This window comes from Halichoerus grypus, chromosome 11 (assembly GCF_964656455.1).
Source record: "Halichoerus grypus chromosome 11, mHalGry1.hap1.1, whole genome shotgun sequence".
In the NCBI taxonomy this organism is placed as follows: domain Eukaryota; kingdom Metazoa; phylum Chordata; class Mammalia; order Carnivora; family Phocidae; genus Halichoerus; species Halichoerus grypus.
The window spans coordinates 109,433,793-109,455,314 of record NC_135722.1 but is presented as its reverse complement, the minus strand read 5'-3'; the positions used below and the strand labels follow the sequence as shown (position 1 = coordinate 109,455,314).

The following is a 21,522-nucleotide window of genomic DNA, read 5'->3' as shown; positions in this document are numbered from 1 at the left end:
TCCTTTCAATCCATCTTAGACTGATGCCTTTGTTAAATATAATAAAATTGAATTATTAGAAAAAATGAAATAAAATATATTTTTGTATAAAACATAATCCCAGTAATTTTTTATTACTAGATTCAACAGACATGACATTGCAGCCCAATACATATAAGCTAAATAAACATATTTCCAGGAAAAAGGAAGAGAATTACAAAATCTGTACAAAGTGTCCATTGAAAGTGTGCATGTAGACAATTAATATGTAGAAGCATTATTATATTCACAACTCTGTCATCCTACAATTATAACTAAACAAAAACTGTAAAGGAAATAATAATGTATATTAAGTGCCTAGATGCAACATTTGAATGAACACCCTACATATTAATACTTAAAATTCAGTGTGATAAATGTGTTTGATTGCTATTTTAATATAGTTTGGATTGACATTAATGCTATTCACAGAGGATAATGTATATCTACAAAAGTTTCTATATTATGTTTTATTTTTTTAAAGATTTTTATTTATTTGTTTGAGAGAGAGAGAGCACGAGCAGGGCAGAGAGGAGGAGAGGGAGAGGGAGAAGCAGGTTCCCCACTGAGCAGGGAGCCTGATGCAGGGCTTGATCCCAAGACCCTAGGATCATGACCTGAGCCGAAGGCAGATGCTTAACCATCTGAGCCACCCAGGTGCCCCTCTATATTCTGTTTTAAAACACAATGGGAATAGAAAGTGATTTTAAAGCAATTTCAGTGAACCAGGGTCTTCATTTTTATCTTTTGTTTAAAATGATGTAAGTGGTCCTGCATTTTCAGAAGTAAATCTTCAATCTTTCAGCAGTGGTTAGTTCCAACAATGTTCCTGTGAAGGAAAAGTTGATGAAAGAAATAGATGCTGGATCCATGAACTTCTTATGCATGAATCTTCTTTTGAAGGAAAATAAAATTCAAAATGTTCTATCAAATTCTTATGGTGTTTGGTAATAGCTTTTCATTGATGTGTAATATTGAAGTCATCACGTACTCCATTAATCAATGTTGCTAAATTGTGGGGCATATCATGTCTCTAGAAATTCCACTCTTCCAAGCTTATAATGGTTGTTTTTGCCTTTCATTCTGCTTTTATCTTCCGTTGAAAAATATGTTACATTTTTCTCTTCCCATGGAAGTGTTAGTATTATTAAAAATATTTTTACATCAGACACACGACCCTGTCATTAACCATGGTTGGGATCAAATTTACTTTTTAAAATTTTATAAATTACAAAGAATTTATTTTGTAGTTTAAATATTCCCAACAGAAATTGTTTCCTCAAGAACCACTGTGTATCAACAAGCAGTGACAGTGTTTATAATCAGTTTCCATTTGATCACTTGATAAAACAAATGTTGGTGAGGATGTGGAGAAAGGGGAACCCTCTTACACTGTTGGTGGGAATGCAAGCTGGTGCAGCCACTCTGGAAAACAGTGTGGAGGTTCCTCAAGATGTTAAGAATAGAGCTACCCTATGATCCAGCAATTACACTATGAGGTATTAACCCCAAAGATACAGATGTAGTGAAAGGAAGGGACACATGCACCCCAATGTTCATAGCAGCAATGTCCACAATAGCTAAACTGTGGAAGGAGCCGAGATGCCCTTCAACAGATGAATGGATAAAGAAGATGTGGTTCATATATACAATGGAATATTACTCAGCCATCAGAAAGGATGAATACCTACCATTTGCGTCGACATGGATGGAACTGGAGGGGATTATGCTAAGTGAAATAAGTCAAGCAGAAAAAGACAATTATATGGTTTCACTCATATATGGAACATAAGCAATAGCATGGAGGACCATAGGGGAAGGGAGGGAAATTAAAAGGGGGAGAAATCAGAGAGGGAGATGAACCATGAGAGACTATGGACCCCAGGAAACAATCTGAGGGATTCAGAGGGGAGGAAGGTGAGGGGAGGGGGTAACAGAGTGATGGGTATTGAGGCGGGCACATGCTGTGATGAGCACTGGGTGTTATATGCAATTAATGAATCATTGAACATTACATCAGAAACTAATTATGTACTATACGGTGGCTAACTGAACATAATAACAAAAACAATATTTTCAAATTTAACATTTTAGCCTTTATATAATTCACAGTTTTTACCATGCCAAAAATTACACAATTTGGTTTAGCTCACATTTTTTTTTTATTGCAAGATTTTCTTGATGAAGAATACAGCAACGACGTGGATGGAACTGGAGGGTATTATGCTGAGCGAAATAAGTCAATCAGAGAAAGACATGTATCATATGACCTCACTGATATGAGGAATTCTTAATCTCAGGAAACAAACTGAGGGTTGCTGGAGTGGTGGGGGGTGGGAGGGATGGGGTGACTGGGTGATGGACACTGGGGAGGGTATGTGCTATGGTGAGCGCTGTGAATTGTGCAAGGCTGTTGAATCACAGACCTGTACCCCTGAAACATAATACAGTACATGTAAAAAAAAAAAAAAAGAAGAAGATAGCAGGAGGGGAAGAATGAAGGGGGGGAATTGGAGGGGGAGACGAACCATGAGAGACTCTGGACTCTGAAAAACAAACTGAGGGTTCTAGAGGGGAGGGGGTGGGAGGATGGGTTAGCCTGGTGATGGGTATTGAGGAGGGCTCGTTCTGCATGGAGCACTGGGTGTTATGCACAAACAATGAATCATGGAACACTACATCAAAAACTAATGATATAATGTATGGTGATTAACATAACATTATAAAAAAAGAAGAATGCAGCATGTTGATTCACTTTCTCGCACAAAATCCTTAATCTTGGTAACTACTTTAAATGAATTCCTATTACTACTTCTAAGCCATCAGAACATATTTTCTCACAAAATGTAAATGCCAAACCATACCTGCTGACCCCGTTTATATGTTTGGTTGTTGTGCAACATCAAGTGATTAAGAGGGATTCTAGATACTCTCAATTTCTGTACTTCCTCCATTTATTTCCAGCCAGGGAATATTAGATAGCCGTCCAACACCAGTATGACCACACTTTGAGCAGCGCTGGTTTACTTGATCTTTAAATAAATTACCTAATTACAGTAATAAGTAAAACTGGACTAAATCAATAAGGACCGATCAGGGTCGAAGGAAACAGATTTCCTCTCTTGATGGAAGAAAAGACAAAGAATTTGGCTACTTTTCATTTACCACAGTACACACTCCAATGACAATTCCTCCTACATGCAAAATATATTTGCCTTCCCAAGATTTTCATCCCATTGTAGACTCAGGCTCAAATTCTGGGATCTCATCATATAAACAAGTCCAGTTGTGGGTGAAGCTTCTATTGGTCATATGAACTGAAGGGAAGTACCATGTCTTCCATAAACCCAAGAAAGATGTGTGGCAGGAACAGAGTAACAATAGTAAGCATTCCCGTTCAAGAAGTGGACAACGAAAGTCACATTGCTCCTCTTCCACAGCAATTATAAAATCCAGCTGGGCACATTAGCAGGTTCTCGTGGGCTGTGGGTAAGGAAATGTCCCTTTACAAGGACCTGTTTCTGTTTCTGTTTCTGGTACTTGTTCTCTCATCCTTGTTCCCCTCATCTCCTCAGCCCACCCTCTTTGTTCTTGGTTCTGATCTCTGAGCTATTCTTCCTTCTCTGTAGGAAATCACTCATGTTTGCATTTGAGGCGTGTTCTCATTTTGCTTCCAATTTTAGAAAGTTGGAGTCTGTTTTAGTCATCTATTGTTGCAACTATTTCTGGTTTAAAACAACAGATACTTATGATGTCAGGGTTTCTGTGGGGTGAGATTTGATAGTGGCTCAGCGAGGCGGTTTGGGTTCAGGATCTCTCAGAGGGTTGCAGCTGGGATATCTGTAGGGGAGGTCGTCCTCTAAAGGCCGGGGCTGGAGGATCTGCTTCCACCGTGGCTCACTCACACCACTACTGTTAGGAAGCCTCAGGTCATCACTCAGTTCCTATTGGAAGGACTTTCATTTTCCCAACACACAGGTGTCTTCAAAGGCTGTTTGAAGGTTCGTGTGAAATGGCAGCAAACTTCCTGCCGAGGAGGTAACCAAAGAGAATTAGGAGGACGTCTCAGTGCTTTTCATGGCCTTGTCTCTGCAATCAGACTCGGCCCTATCCGCGTTGCTCTGTCTGTTAGACGTGAGTCACTAACGCCTCTCCACACTCAAGGAGAGGGGCAATTAGGCCCTACTTCTCCAGTGGAGGAGGGTCACAGAATTTGTGGACATACGTTAAAACCACCCCAGGGGTCCTACAGACTCTTTTCATTTGAACCTCCTCTAGTCTGTTTACTTTAAACAGATACAAATTCCTTTAAAACTTTGTGAGATTCTTATGAATCTCACTAACACAAAAAGATACCGCAATTTTGAAATAGATGAAAATGCATGGCAGAAACTTGATTTCAGTCACTCTCCCTTGATCAAAAGATCTTCACAGTTCAAATGCCCAGGATGATCAGAAAGGCAAGACACTTTTTTTTTCTCTCTCTCTCTCAGACGAAATAAGATAAAAGACCTCTTGTATTAATGTATTTAGAGCTGAGGATTTTAATAATAATTAAATGGGCACTTCTTTATAGAAGGAACCAAATCTCTTTCACTTGTTTTAGTGATTTAAGAAAAAGTCACACTTGTCAATAATGTTCTTAGGGAGCTAACAATCTTTGTTTAGAAATACTCAGAAAAGCTACAAGTTATGAAAAATGAGATTCTGAAGTCTTGAGTTGGCTTGAGAAGAAATATTTAAGGGTCAGTACACAGGACATAAATGGGAATTCTGGAGTTGGTTTGGAAGATGTGCTGTTGAGAGAAGACAGGGGGAAAGGACCATGGAAGTAAGACAAAGCAAGGTAAGCAACAAGGAGGGGGGGATTGCCAAGGGGTGTTGATGAGAAATTTGTCTAATATTAAAGTTGTTAGCCTCTCCGTGAGAGAAAACTCCTTCATCTTGCCGAGTTTTCAACAAGCCTAGCACATGCAAATGTCCTGTATGAGATTCCATTCCATACCCAAGTCCATGAGGAAAGAGGGGAGTTCCATGGGATATGGACTCCAGTGATGGTGAAAACATGTAGAAGTCAGTCCATGAAGCTAAAATAACCCTGAGAACATAGATCTCTGCGAATGTACAAAAGGAAGCATGAGGGATGGTAGGTCTGAGCTGTTCACCATGCTACCATTTTACCTTTGCCAGCAACCAGGGGGTGCTTTATAGTGTTTGCTGAATAAATGGATGGATTAAAGACAATGATCTCTGTATGGTTTAAAGGACCAAGCAAAATCACTTTGCAACTGTCAAACGTATTAATATTAATTCTCCACTGATTGCCCTTTATACATACTGTGTTGAATTATTAATTTAAACTGTCTGTATGACATATTTCTTTTCTCTCTAAAGAGCTTTGGTTTGTTTGAACAATTTCTCCCCTCATAATATAATGCAGAACTGATTTAGTGAAAAATCATCTACCTTTGATGAGGTGGCAACCTTGTCTCTCTCTTGCTCTAAGACATTAAACCAACCTTTTCTCTCAGTGAAATGTCTGTACGAAAATGTCATGTTTAACATCAATACATTGTGTGAGGAATTATGGTCAGCGGTTTAGTGAGGGTTTGTTTTAAGAGATCAGAGCTTTGAGATTAATCGTGGTATCTTGTAGGAAAGCTAATGCCAGCCTATCACCATGGGTTACATATGCCCCGTAACTATGGGCACAGGAGGATGCAGACTTCTCTCTTTGTGGTCTCTGTGAACCAGGATGAAGGAAAAATAATTTCTCAGGTTTACACGATACCACGCTCTGGAGATAAAGGTTATAGTTCTCAGTTTTGTATCTCTAGGGTTTCCCTAACTCGTTGTATGTTGCTTCTAAACATACCCTCACCTTCTCTTGCTTGGCAGAAAAAGCATAGGCTTACATCCACTTTGAATCTTTTACTCCTCTCCTCAGTAATTAGTGAATTTAAAATAAAACTTGATTTATCTTCAAAGGCAACTCAACACTTGATTATATTAGATGTGATTTAATATCACTACTCAGTGAACCTGTTCTTATTCCCCTAAAAACTGAAAAAAAAAAAAGTACATACTGAGTAGTTATTTTGGTAGATTGTATAAAGCCGATGCCACCGATTGGTCAGGACTATTACATAAAATCTTAGTCTCTTACCCTAAATTAAAAGAAGAACCTGGCAGTCGAATGCTATTTTAAAAATTAGCACAGATTTTAGGGAGTGGCTGGTACTGGGAATATGTGCACTTTAGCTGAATAAGTTGCAAAACAGAAAGAAATGCTCATTACTTAAATGGAAATAGCAAGTCTCACTCATTTAGGAGAGAAGCTGAAAAAAAGTGAAGGATTCCCACTGGGAAATTGGTTCCAGTCAATCAGCCTGGAGCCAGGCCCAGGTGTGCCTTTATTCCTTGCTCCAAGTAATTGAAATAGATTGTATCCTGAAGCAGTTTGGGGTTAAATTGACCCATCGAAAACCATTTTACTTTTTCATTTTTTTCTTTTCATTTTGTAAAATCTGCACATTTTCAATAATAAAGTAGGGTACTTCTTTTTTTTTTTTTCCCTATAAGATACTGAAATGTTAGACCTGAATAGCTGCTTTTGGTAGTTATGGAGCTATTTTGTTTAAAGAAAACGAAGTTGCATAAAACTCTGTCCATGAGATCCTGTTTGATTGCATCAGAGTTTTAAATTGTGAGGCTATGAAAAAAATTAATTTACATTTATCTTCAGAACATCCTGACCTCGTGCAGTAGATTCTAGGTAGCAAATACGCTAGCTAAGGATATTAATTCCTGGCTTTGTTTCTAGGGGATCATTTCATTATTATTATAAAATGCTGGGAGATACTAGATAATGTCTATCTGGGATGGAGCAAAAGATTATGTGGCATTGGAATAGGGAAAGAAATAAGCAATTCAGGGAAGGATCTAGACTAGACTAAAAGCAGTCAACAAAGTAAATGGCCAAAAATAGAAGAGACAACGTAATATATTATTACTAATAAAAGTCCTATTTTATTCCTGACTCTAAATAATTATGTGTCTAATTTTTAAAATATCACCATTTGATAATATGATACCAAGACTCTTTGAGTATCCAAATAGTGAATGTGGATAGGTGAGCAGCTTTGGCATTTAATTCAGATTGGTACATCATTTTCATGAAATTTACTTTGGAACCTGGCTTATTCAGTTAAACTGGTCATGCTTCTAAGGGCAGATGATTGTTATAACTGAGCTGAAGTTGTTATAACTGAACGAGATACATATAACTTGTTATGTGTACAAATTATGTTACGTGTAGAGCATATCCAGCATATGTATGGTTTTTACGTATAGTAATAGATATATTAATATAACTGCTCTAACAGTTGAAACATTTGCTTTGACTTTCATAAAGTTTCATTGAAGTATAGTTTACATACAGTGCAATGCATATGTGGAATACAGTTCGACAAGGGTTGATAAAGGCATATAGCCACATAACCAACACTACAATGAAAATATAGAACATTTCCATGAGCCCCTAAGATTCCCCGTGTTTCTGTACATTCCTGGACCCGCTCTCCGTTCCTGGACCCACACAACCACTAATACACTTTCTATAAGTACAGAATAGAATTGCTTTTCTTAGAGTTTCAAATGAATAGAATCATATACTATCGGGTCCTGTGTGCCTGGCTTCTTTTGCTCACATAACGTTTTGTTTACTCAAAACCCATTATGTTGTGTATATCAGTTTTTCATTCCTTTTTATTGCTGTGTAGAATCCATTGTGTGGGTGTACTACAATTTGTTTGTCCATTCACCTGTTGGTGGATATTGGCTTCTTTCCGATCTGGAATATTATGAATAAAATTTCTACAAACAACCAAGTACAAGTCTTTGTCTACTTACAAGTTCTCCTTCCTTTTAGGGAACTACTTAAGAATGGAACAACTGGATTATAAGGCCAGCCCACATTTACCTTTATAATAAATGGCCAAAGATTTTTCCAAAGTGGTTATGCAACTTCACATTCTCAGCAGCAATGTGTGAGAGTTCCTGTTCTCATTACCCCTTAGTATTTTGTCAGTCTTTTTATATTAACCATTAAGTATATAGTGGTATCTCACTGTGGCTTTAATTCAATTTTCTCTGATGACTAATAGTGTTGAATATTTTTGCATGTACTGACTGTTCATATTTTATCTTCTTTTGTAAAGTGTCTATTCAAATTTTTGTCAACATTTTAATAAGGGTGTTTGTCTTCTTATTGATATGTATCCCAAATATTTTCTCCCAGTATGGGGATTGCCTTTTCATTTTCCTAAAGAGAGAAAGATGTTGGTGAAGTCCTTTCCACTTATTATTCCTATTTCTTAGATACTTCCTATCTAAGAAATCTTTACGTATCTCAAGGTAAAAAGATTTTATCCTCTGTTTCTTCTAGAAGTTTCATAGATATGGCTTTTAAATTAGGTCTGGGATGCATTTCAGTTTAGCTTTTGTGTATGAAAAGAGGCAAAGGTAGAGATTCATCTTTCTCTCTATGAATGTGCAGTGTAGCACCATTTGGTGGAAAAAACTATTCATTCTCCACTGAATCACATTGGCACCTTTACTGAAAATCAGTTGACATATGATTGTGTTATGGGGTCTCTCTATTGTATGGCTTTGATCTATATGCCTATTCTTATGCCAATACCACAAAATCTTGATTAAGAAATCTTGAAATCTGTTAGTGTATCTTCTTTAATTTTATTCTGTCAAAATTCCTTGCTATTCTATGTTCTTTGCATATTTATATAAATTGTGGAATTGCCTTATCAATTTATAACTAGTATTTTGATTGGGAATGAGCTCAATCTAAAGATCAGTATGTAGAAAATTGATGTGGTAACAATATTTGGTCTTTCAATTCATGAACATGATGTGCCTTTTGATTTACTTGTTTTAGATAATTTCTTTCAGCCATGTTTGATAGTTTTTAATATGTATGCCTTAACACCTCTTGTCCAGACCTTGTATTCTGACCTTGTATTCTGACCTTGTATCCTGTGATCTTGCTAAATGCGCTTATTTTAATAGCTCTTTTATTACTGTTATTATTACTATGGTGAATATATTAGAATTTCTTTGAAGAGGACATATCTTCTGCAGATAAAGCAATTTTATTTCCTCCTTTCCAATCTGCGTGGCTTTTCTTTTTCTTGACCATTGTGCTGACTGGGACCTCCAGTAGATATTGAACAGAAGTGGTGAGAGCCAACAGGCATCTTTACTTCTTCACTCTTAGGGAGGAAATAGTCAGGCTTTCACCTTCATGATGTTAGCCCATTTTCATATATGTTCTTTATCAGTTTGAGGAGGTTCCTTTCCATTTCTAATTTGCTGTGATCTTCTATCATAAAACATTTTGAATTTTGTCAGTGCTCACCTGAGATGATCATATGTGTTTTATGCTTTATTCAGCTGCTATGTTCAAGTACATTGATTTTTTGAATGTTAAAATGAGTTTGCATTCCTGTTATAAACACCATTTATGCATGGTACATTATCCTTTTCATATATTGTTGCATTTGATTTGCTAACTTCTTTTTAAGGATCTTATATTCATGTTCATGGTAGATATGGACCTATAGTTTTCTTATTATGTCTTTGTTTTATTTTGGTATCAGGATAATTCTTCCCTCATAAAATTATTGAAAATAACATGTTCTCATTACCCTTTTATTGTCTTTTTGATCTGTAATTATGATCCTTCTTTTATTCCTGACCTTGATCATTTATGCTTTATTTCTTTTTTTCTTGATCCTTCTAACTAGATTTTTAGAAGTTTGTTGATTAAAAAAAACAACTTCTGGCTTGATTTTCTCTATGTTGTTTTTACCATTTCCTATTTATTAATTTTCTACTCTTTTTCACTTCCTTGCTTCTACTCAGTTTGGGGTTATTTTGTTTTTCATTTTATAGCTTCTTAAGGTGGATGCTTAGATCACTGCTTTTGGATCATTTAATTATCCTAATTCAAACATTTTAGCTGTAAATTTCCCAGTAATTAATTACTGCCCCAGGGGCATACCATAAATTTTGATTTGTTCTCATTTTCATTCAGTTCAAAATGTTCCCTTGTATATTTTTGTTTGACCTACTGATTATATCCAAGCCTATATTTATTTTGTTAATTATTTGAGTTTTTCCATACTTTTTCTGTATTGGTTTTGAATTCCATTCTGTTGTGGTCAGAGAACTTTGTATGATTTCAATCTTTTAAAATCTATTTAAACTTGGTTATGGCCTGCCATATAGTCTAATTAGCTGGATGCTTCATTCATGGATACCTGAAAATAAATATGCAGTTTTTATTTATGTGTGGGGTTGTCTACAAATGTCAGTTTGGTCAACTATTGGTAGTGTGTTTTATATAATTTGTTGATTTCCTTTCTACTTATGGGTTCCAGATTGTTTTGTTCTCCCCCATTTTACACCCATCTTCCCTTGCCAACTGCCAGAAACCTGGATTTCAAGCTCCAGCGACTGGCACAAAGAAAGCAGGCTTACAGAGACTATTTATACATACAGCTCCCAAAATGACATTAAATCTCCTAATGCTTTCTAATTGAACCTTGACTTTTCCAAATGAACCTTGACTTTTCTAATTGAACCTTGACTTACACACCTGTTCTGTTTTGACTTCTTTTAACGTTGTCTCCTGCTTTCCACTTTTATCTATTTTTATTGTTTTCAGGTATGTTTAGAAAATTATTTGTAAAAATAAATTGAAGGATGGATGGATGGATGGATGGATTTATCTATCTACTGTTTCTCAGTGGTGCTTGGAACCATCAGCCCTCTAGGGTCATCCTAATTCAATTCTGGAATTAAAATAACTCAAAGCTGAATTTCAGGTTCTTATACAAGCTGTTCACTTCCATTTTAACCTTCCTCTCTGGGTGCAACTTTTCTGGATTAACTGATAGGGTTCACCTATTCCCTCTACACTTGCTAGGCCCTGGAATCTAATTCTTGTCCCCAGGTCCTCAATGCTATCCGTCTTTCAGACTCTCAGCCAATCTCTGTGGGAAAAAAACAACCCTCATAGTTGGCATCCATCTCTGGGCCTCTTTTCTTTCCCCTGATACTGAGTAATCATGCACTATTTTACTGGTCCTTTGATGCGTTCCTACACATGATTAGAAAAAATTTTTTTTCAGTTATACTAGTTGCTTTCACAGAAGTTTAATCCAAATTACCTGGGTCATAGTTACTGGAAGCAAAAGTCTTATCTACTTGAATTCATATTATCTTTGTGTGTTATATGTATCTAAGTGGTTATATCTTTTTTTTTCTTAAGAAGTAGATATAAGTAAGTTATTCACAGGATGAGTTCTGAACCCAGATTGCTTGTGTTTTTTTCTTGGCTGCAACACTAACTAGCTATGTGACATTACCCAAGATACTTAAATCTCTCTGCTTCATTTTCTTCATGTGATTCTCTTGAAGATTAAATAAATTAATACAAGTTCAGCCCTGAGATTATTGACTTGCACGTTTTAAGTATATGATCAATATTAGGTATTATTATTAGGTACAGATTTATATTAAATCAAGCCTAAATTAAAGTAAAATCAATGGATGGATCCAACATTGTGAGCAAGGAAGCTCATTTTTGTCTCATTTTTTGAGATAGCCTAGAAAAGAGTAAATTTCCAGGTTTTCTAATTCACTAGTTAACTCTAACCATGTACCACCAAGAATTTCCAGATGCTAATGGTATACATTCTGCATTCTTTTAATTTCCCTTGGGAACTAAATACAGTACAGGTAAGATTTTCCTTTGTTCCAGTGATCTATCCCCATGGCTTATAATCATGCCTTGGCTCTAGACATCTCTGTACCTTCTAGTACCACTTCTTGGATAGTAAATGCTTAAGGTTAAAGACCTACATGCCTTTATGATAGGACCTTTCTTTACACAGCTACTTTCTGGCCTTAATATTTTATTAGGAAGAAAATAAAAGTACCCTGTGTATTCTTTGCATTTTTTCCTCTTTTATATAGAAACTGGATGTTTCTGAGTTGGGCTGAGAATCATCCTGGCTTTCCTGTGTCTGTAAGGAGAAAGAGTCCTACACTTCTTGCTGCCAACAATCACAAATACAAGAACCAGAGGTGGCTGTGTCAGGAAATACATCAGGACATATCTCAAAATGCGACATAATGGATCATAAAGAACAAAAAGTAGACATCAATATCACCTCTTTCTCTTATGTTTTTCTAACAAACTGCGAAGACCAGTGCAAAGGAAATACAGTTATATTGCTTGTATGCTCTCATTAGCAAATATAATGGAGAGACCAAAGTTCACATAATAGGCTTATGTTAAATCAGCTTCTCCCAAGTCAACAGAAATTTTCATTCAGAGAAATCATCTGAAAACCTCTAAATATATTTCAAACAATGAACATCTACCAGAATAAGAAAGTTAAATTGTGGTATGGGTCCTATATGGATTCCCAAGTCCTCTGTACAGAACAACACTAGGCTTTCTTTCAAATTCTGTCCAGAATATATTACTTGAGAAATCCTAGCTGAGCGACTATGGATGGAAAATATTTTTGCAAGCATTTCAAAAAGTAGAGGCATATCTGAAATTACAAAGAAATGAATGATCTGGCATTTTCTTCAGGTCATGCCCTCTGCCAAACCATTTTTCTTATACTAACCCGGGTTTGCTCTATCGCCTGTGTGAAGAGCAATGTTGGAAAATGCCACTTGGAACAATAGATTCTATTCAGGTCATGTCACCTTTATGTCTTTTCAGATTCTGGGGAACATGTCATTTTTCCTGAAAATGGCATTCTGTGATATCCATAGTGAAGAGACTGTATTTTTTCCCCTCCAGTCTGTTTTTGTTGTTAAAGTTCCTAATATCGGGAGTGATCATTTAGGAGCTGCTTGTCCTCCACCTGAAGTCTCCGATAACCCATGATGCCAATCAATCAGTTACACAACTTGGGGGAAAGGGGGTGTTTCTTGTTTTGATTTTTGCTCCTTTAACAAAGCTCCGGGGAAATCGTGGCTCTAGCAGTGCTGCGAGGTGACTGGGGAGAGGGCCTGGAAAACACCGAGCTAGCTCCTCTCTTTCTTGAGACGTTCACGTCCTCCCTCTGCAGACTAGCACCTCGCTTATGGCAGCTTGGGGCTACGGACTCGCCTCTCCCGGTTTTGTCTCTGAGCAGACACTGAGAGCTCCTTCCTCGGTCTCAAGATCAGAAACCTAAGGCGATTGTGGCTCGAGCCAGCCGTGGTCAGGGACCTGGCCTGAGGTCGTCACAAGTGCCTGGGGTGGGGTGGGGATCCGCCTCCCTCGCCAGCCCACCCAACGAGGGGACGATTCTGTTGTCATCATTCAGTGGGCGGGGTGTGTCCACCATGACTAAAGGCTTTCCTGGTTCTGCACTTATTTAAATATAACCTATATCACACCTACACACATTTCTTACCACCAACTACCTCTTGTCTATTTTCACATGTTCTCAGTTTCAAAACAAAAGTGCTTAAGAGCTTTGTATGTGGTTGGCCGTTTGATTTTTTGAGGGAAAATGTGGTGATCCACCATTATTAGGACATCAAGAACCTGGAGAATACTTAATGATAAAGGTGCCTGTGAACTCAGATCTCAGAGCAGCCTGACTCATGGAATATTTGTGCACTTCTGTACTTTCCACTCTCAGAGGAACTATCTAGATTTTGCTTGTTGCTCCAGGTCATGTTCCTAAACTGTCCAGAACATAATATCATCTGAAGAGCTTATTAAAAATATAGGTTCACTGGCCCTGCCTCAGATCTACTGAAAAAAAAATCTGTATTCTTTTTTTTTAAGGTTTTTAAAATTTATTTGAGAGAGAGCGCATGCACATGCAAGAGGGGGCGGGGAAGGGCAGAGGGGGAGAGACAGAATCTCAAGCAGATTCCCCGCTGAGTGCAGAGCCTGACACAGGGCTCAATCTCACGATCCTGAGATCATGACCTGAGCCAAAATCAAGAGTCTGTTGCTTAACCAACTATGCCAACCAGTCACCCCAGAAAAAATAATCTGTATTCTTATAATCAATCAAGTCTGGAAGAAATGCAGGGTGTCAAGGTGAACTAGTGGATTACTTTGTCATTTTCTCTCTAAATGGGGGAATCTTGCTTATTGGTATGTGCAGAACCCAGAGGGATCAAAGTGGATTAAGGCAATGATTTGCTTTCTGATTGTTCAGCTATTTATTTATTCTGTTACTAAAGCATTTTTTTCAGAGTACACATTATTTTTGGTTTTTTGAATTATTCATCAGTAACCTTGTTAATAAAATATATATATATTTTCTTCATCTGTTCATGGAAATGTTCTCTAAGAGTACCAAGATAAGTACCATGAATATTAGAAGGTAGGTTTTTCTTTACACATTTCTTTACATGGAGTATCTTCTTTGGTCTTTATCAAAACACTGTGAGTTTATTGGAGTCAGTATCTTCTGCTTTTAACAGAAGAGAAATATTAAAATTTAGAATAACTAAGTCATTGCTTCATTTGACAAGATGAGTGCCCACAGAGCTATGGTGGGCCAACCCAGAGCTTCCTCCCCCAGACCCCAGTGCAGCCCTCCAGTGCCATACTCTTTCCTTCTGAGGGCTCAATGGCAGTTGTTACTCTAGCAAACTCCAGTTCATCTTATCCATTCATAAAATAAAAGTGATGATGTATTATAGGTTTGTTGACAAGAGGAAATGTGAGATCAGCTTTGATAGACCTCTAGAAAGTTTGGAGCTGTACATAAAGCAAGTGGTAGATGATCTGCATCAGGGATGTGGATACTCTCTCTTTCCTCTCAATATGTCATGTCTCCATTTCTATTTTACTATTTTACTTTCTAATAAATTAAAAACAAGCAACTTGTTTTGAAATTATGAGATGTTTAACAAATCAACACACAGTAAATTTTACAGAAAAATATTATATCTCAAAGCACCAGGCAACCAAGAAACATTAGGAATCAAGTCCGGCTCTTCCAGTAACTTCTGATATCATTGTAAGCCACTAATATTACCTTTTGAGGTTTTAAACTTTTATTTAAGAAAATAAAGAATATAGACTAGATTAACAATTCATATATATTTTGATACTAAAGATACACTTAATTATTTTTTCCCATGTACATGGTCCACTTTTTCAAAGACTTTCTTCAGTAGGAAAATTGCATTTAGAAAATAGTGTTTTTCTTTCATCTTCTAATTACTCATGAGATAAATGGCACATGTGAATATGTATTATACATACTCCATCAATCAGAACTTACTGGAATGAAATAATTAGCTGTAGCACTGGGAAATTTAATTCCAGCTTTAAACTAAGAAACCAGTCTGTTATTTAATCTGTGGAAGGAGCGCAAATGTAGCAGATGTTGGGCAGGTCACATTCCTATTTCCATTCTTAATACAATTACATGTCTATAGACATATACATTTTTCTAAATTTTTATTTAAGTTCCAGTTAGCTAACATACAGTGTGATACTAGTTCCAGGTGTAAAATATAGTGATTCAGTACTTCCATTCATCAGCTGGTGCTCATCATGACAGGTGCGCTCCTTCATCCCCATCACTTGTCCCCCCACGCCCGCCCACCTCCCCTCTGGTCACCATCAGTGTGTTCTCTGTAGTTCAGAGTCTGTTTCTTGGTGTGTGTGTGTGTCTCTCTCTTTTTCCCCCCATGTCCACTTGTTTTGTTTCTTAAATTCCACATGTGAGTGAAGTCATATGGTATTTGTTTTTCTCTGACTGACTTATTTCAGTTAGCATCACACTCTCTAGTTTCATCCATGTCGTTGCAAATGGTAAGATTTCATTTTTATGGCTGAGTAATATTCCATTGTATATGTTTACCACTTTTTTATCCATTCATCAGCCGATGGACACTTGGGTTCTTTCCATAATTTGGCTATTGTTGATAATGCTGCTATAAACATCAGAGTGCATGTATCCTTTTGAATTAGTATTTTTGTATCCTTTGGGTAAATACTTATTTCCATCCTTATATTTGCTGTCTTGTAGGCATCATCCCTGATTCATTTCTGCTGGACCAGATGACTTCCCCCACATCATTCTAAGAGCCCATACATTTTAATGGAAGTCAGCAAACTGTACCTTGAGACAAAAGCCAGAAACATAGAATGGAAACAGAAGGTAGGTGGGAGGTTATGTTGATTGCAAGAAATCAGAGAAGGAATTATAGAATTTGGAAAATGTTTTTCCTGTAGTGTGAAGTGGCAAGCAATTCCATATTCATGAAGTATTTTCAGCATGAATGTTCCCATCTTGGTGAAAGAAACTCCCCAACAAATGATTTTGAAATACACATTCTTCTTGCCTATGGGATTTCAGTTTTCTTTCTTAGACTGTCTCAGAAGAAAGTTTGTTGGTTCTTTTTAAAAATATGTAGTTAAATAAATCAGAAGGACAACACAAAAGACAGGATGGGAAAATGATTAACCTCATCAAATAATACCTGTACCATGATTTTAAAAGAGGCAGAAACCCTCCAAATCTCACTACCTTGGTTCTCATTGAAACATGACCTTCTCTAGCAAGTGATTTTTCATCTCTAAACTTTAGAAGCTCCTCCTTCTCCCTCTAGTCCTTTTGTATGCCACCATAATACAGCAGCGTGCGGTGATCATTAAGTTACGTATCTGTCTTTCTCCCTGTATGGACTCCACGAAGTGTTCATGGGAACTAAGGACAGCTCCTAATCCTCAGGAAGTGATAAACGAACCTGAAGGAGGCATGGATCTCAAAGATCTGCAAAACCTCTCCGGGGCTTTTTAGTATAAAGGACTCCACACTGATTTTCAAGCTTACCTTGGTAATAATCTGGTTGCATTTAATAGTTCTCATTTGGGGAATTGTATGTGAATTTTCCTCTACCTTCTGTGTTTTGTGTCTGCTGCATACTTCGTCACTATCATCTATTTATTGTTTTCTCCTGAGGTAGCATGTAATTTCTCTAACCAGAACTTTTCTGCTTCTCATCAAATTTTTTTTTAGTGCATGCTTTCTTATATTTGGCAGTTAATGTGAGATGAGATAAAACAGAGTGGCAAGAGGAAGATCCAGCTTTTCTAATAAAATTTGTGTGTGTGTGTAGTCAAAAATGTGCAGGCAATATAGAGGGATAAAGTGACTGGATGTAAACATTTGTAGTAAAGCACTAAATGCTTGCCTTTCTGTTTCTGATGGCATTTGCCTTCAAGAGTTCAAAACAGTATAGGTAGAATTAAGATTGTGGATAGAATATTCTCCAAAGCTTTAAAAAATGCTTCGCTGAAGTGGATGAAGAGTTACAGGACATCTCAGAGCCCAGGGAACACAAAGTGGACTCATTGGCCTGGACAGGTGACGTAAGCCCAGGTAGGACGGTTGCCTGAGGTCATGTGCTAGCACCAGGAGATCTCTTACGGCCTCACAGAGGGACGAGAGACACTCTGGGCCCGCTTGAGGCAGGTTTTCTGGTCCCAGACTGTAGAAATGTGGGCTTCCCAGAAGCTATGCCCGCATCCTCATGAGAAATGGCAAACTTGGAGGAGGGAAAACAAAACAGCCACAGAGGGAGACAGGAAGGACACGTGCAGATCTTGGCTGTGGTCCTCGGGGATGTGATACAAATGATCCCCTGAGTGTTTAATCCCAAGCTGGTCTGTATGCAGACGTGGGACCTAAAAGAATCAGAGGAAAAAGGATGAAACTAGAATGAGATCCACAAATACTTAAGATACTGAAATTATTTGCATAGGCCATATACTCACCTGTTTAACGTAAATAAAAGAGGGAATCCAGAGTATGTGTAAAACAACAAGAGGCGTAATAATTAACCAGGCAAAATGTTAAAACAAAAACAAATGCAACCTACAGAAATGTAAAGTATAATAAGGTGATGAAAATGAGGGCCATAAAAGTGTTTTCTAAAATTGATTGTGGTGAGGGTGCACAGCTCTGTGAATATAGAGTGAGCAGAAAACATTAATAAATGTGGGAGGAATTAGATTAATTTGGATTGAAGTTTTCTGATACTATACATGTGAATTAAGGAAGAATGTGCCACACAGAACATACTGGGTCTGTCTGGACGACCAGTATATTAAACCGAACCTGGAAAATTGGATGAGAGCAGGTCATATACTGATGATATATTTGGACTAAGTGCTGAGCATATAACTGTGTATCACAAGGTTAGTATGACATAAAAAAGCTTCTCTTTCAACTTTTATAAAAATTCAAAGTACAACTTGCATTCAAAGAAATGCACAAACATTAAGTTCATACTCTGATGGATTTTGACAATTGCATGCATCTGTTATCCACATATTAAGATGTAGGTGATTTCCATGACTTCAGAAAGATCACCTGTGCCCTGTCCCAGTCAACCCCACCTTCACTGAGGGACATTCATGGTTCTGAAATCTTTCACCAGAGACAAGTTTTTTGCTATCCTGTTTTTGTCTTTGTATACAGATTTTGTATAAAGGGATAATACAGGGTGAACTTTGCATAAGGCTTCTTCCACTCAGCGTCATGTTTTGGAGATGCATCCACATTGTTGAGTAGTTTGTTCCCCCTTAGCGTGGAGGAGTCTTCCATCATATGGAAATTATTTAGCTCTTCTCCTGATGGTGGACATTTGGGCTACTTTTTGGCTTTTCACTAATTTAAATAAGGTTGTTTTGAAGTAACACATTCCAGGGTTGTGTGTGTGTGTGTGTGTGTGTGTGTATGTGTGTGTTTATATGTTTTCATTTCTTTTGGATAAATGATGACTACATTTATGAGAAACTTCTAGAATGATTTCCAAACGTGTACCTTTTATATTCCCACCAGCAACATGTGAGAGTCTCAAGTTATCTTCTTACACTTTAACCATTCTCGTTGGGTAGATGATAGTATCACATTGTGGCTTTAATTTGCACTTTTCTGATAACTAATGATGTTGAACACTCAGGGGCTTCCTAGTCACTGGTATATAAACCCTGGTGAAATGCCCATTTTTATAACTGGGTTGATTTTATTATTTAGTTGTAGATGTTGCTTATATATTGTTGATTGAATTTCTTTGTAAGTTATATTTATTGCATATTTTTCCCAGTCTGAAGTTTGTATATCCATATTTTAAACAATATGAGCAAAATGTTTTAATTATGATAAGTTATTTTTGGTTAATGGTTTCTGTGTAGTATTCGTGAGCTTTTCTGTCCACCCCAATGTCAGCTGTAGGATGTGAAGCTAATCTACATTGAAAAGCAAGCTTTGGGGCGCCTGGGTGGCTCAGTCGTTAAGCGTCTGCCTTCAGCTCAGGTCATGGTCCCAGGGTCCTGGGATCGAGCCCCTCCTAGGGCTCCCTGCTCTGGGGGAATCCTGCTTCTCCCTCTCCCACTCCCCCTGCTTGTGTTCCCTCTCTCACTGAGTCTCTCTCTGTCAAATAAATAAATAAAATCTTAAAAAGAAAAAAAAGCAAGCTTTAACATGTAAGATTTTACATTAAGGTCTTTGATCTATCTCAAATTAATTTTTTTGTATATAGAGCAAGGTATGGGTTAAGGTTCATTTTTTTTTTTTCTCTTATGGATAGCCAGTCAGTCATTCCAGCACGGTTTATTCAAAAGAACTTCCTTTCCCCATTTTAGTATCTGACACCTTGTTGAAAGTAAATGGATTAAGTGTTAGCTTTTTTTTTTTTTAAGATTTTATTTGTATATTTGACAGAGAGAGACACATCGAGAGAGGGAACACAAGCAGGGGGAGAGGGAGAGGGAGAAGCAGACTCCCCGTGGAGCAGGGAGCCCGATGTGGGGCTCGATCCTAGGACCCTGGGTTCATGACCTGAGCCGAAGGCAGTCGCTGAACCAACCGAGCCACCCAGGCACCCCAAAGTGTTAGTTTTTTGTTTTTTTTGTTTTGTTTTTTTTTAAAGATTTTATTTATTTATTTGAGACAGAGAGAATGAGAGAGAGAGCACATGAGAAGGGGGAGGGTCAGAGGGAGAAGCAGGCTCCCTGCCGAGCAGGGAGCCCGATGCGGGACTCGATCCAGGGACTCCAGGATCATGACCTGAGCCGAAGGCAGTCGCTTAACCAACTGAGCCACCCAGGCGCCCAGTTTTTTGTTTTTTTTTTTAAATTAAATCTCTTATTCTGTTAAATTGATCTACTTACCTATTTTTATGCCTATGACAATACTACATGTCTTGATCAATGCAGCAATATAGTAAATCTTGAAATAAGGTAGTGTATAACCTCTTTTATTTTCTTTTTAAAATTGTTTTAGCTGCTCTAGTCCCTTTTCTTTTCCATATCAAAAATTACTAGAGAGAATTAGCATTGCAACAATACTGAGTATTGTAATCCCCTGACATGATGTGTCTCTCTACTGGAATTTTGGGATGTCTCTGTTTAGTTCTTGATCAGTATAGCTAGAGTATTTCAATCTAGATTTTCTTGGTTTTTCTCGATTGTTCATCCATGTTTTATTTGATTAATTTTCACTGTTGTCTTGTTTCTTTCCTTCATTCTGCTGACTTTAATTTTTAAGATTTTTAATCTTTCTAATATCTTAAGGTAGAAGCTTTGACCATCGATATTGAACCATTATTCTTTTTCTAATACAAGCATTATATTAGTTTTCTAGAGCTACCATAAAAGGTGTCACAAAGTGGGCAGCTTAAACTATAGTAATTTTTGGTCTTACAGCAACTTCTGGAGTCTAGAAGTCTGAGATCCAGGTGCTGGCAGAATTGGCTCTTTCTGAGAGTCGTGAGGTGGAATTTGCTCCAGGTCCCTTTCTGAGTTTCTGGTGGTTTGCTGGCAATCCTTGGCATTCCTGGCTGTGTACCCACATCATCCCAATCTCTACCTTCACCTTGACGTGGCGTTCTTCCTGTGTGTGCTTGTGTCCAAAATTACACTTTCCTAAGGACACCAGTTCTATTTGATTAGGGGCCCACCCTACTCCCGGATGATCTTATCTTCACTAATTCTGTCTGTAGAGATACTCTTTCTAAATAAGGTCACAGTCTGAGTACTGTAGCTTGGGACTTCAACCTATGAATGGGGGGGAACACAATTCAACCCATATCAAGCCTGAAAGTTCCCTTCTAAGTACTGCTAGATGGAATCCGAGAGATCCCGGTATATTATATATTCATTATCATTCAGCTTGAAATATTGTCCAACTCCCATTTTTATTTCTTTCCTAACACTTGGATTTAAAAATGTTTGATGTTTAATTTTGAAAGACTCAGTTTTCCGGGGTGCTGGGTGGTGCAGTCAGTTAAGTGTCCGAGTGGACTCTTGATTTTGGCTCAGGTCATGATCTCAGGGTCATGAGATCGGGCCCCGTGTTGGGCTCTGTGCTCAGTGTAGAGTCTGCTGGAGATTCTCTCCATCTCCCTCTGCCTCTCCCACTTGTGACCTTT

The 21,522-nt window shown here is 37.6% G+C and overlaps 1 long non-coding RNA gene across 1 annotated transcript in view; it reads left to right on the top strand.

Annotated features, from left to right (window-relative positions):
• LOC144379481 (uncharacterized) overlaps nucleotides 1–16,238 on the top strand; it is a 114,095-nt gene extending 97,857 nt beyond the window's left edge. The window contains exon 5 of the long non-coding RNA XR_013442642.1: nucleotides 16,113–16,238. This is a non-coding gene — a long non-coding RNA (uncharacterized LOC144379481). The remainder of the gene's footprint in view (nucleotides 1–16,112) is intronic.
• Nucleotides 16,239–21,522: the final 5,284 nt, after the last annotated feature.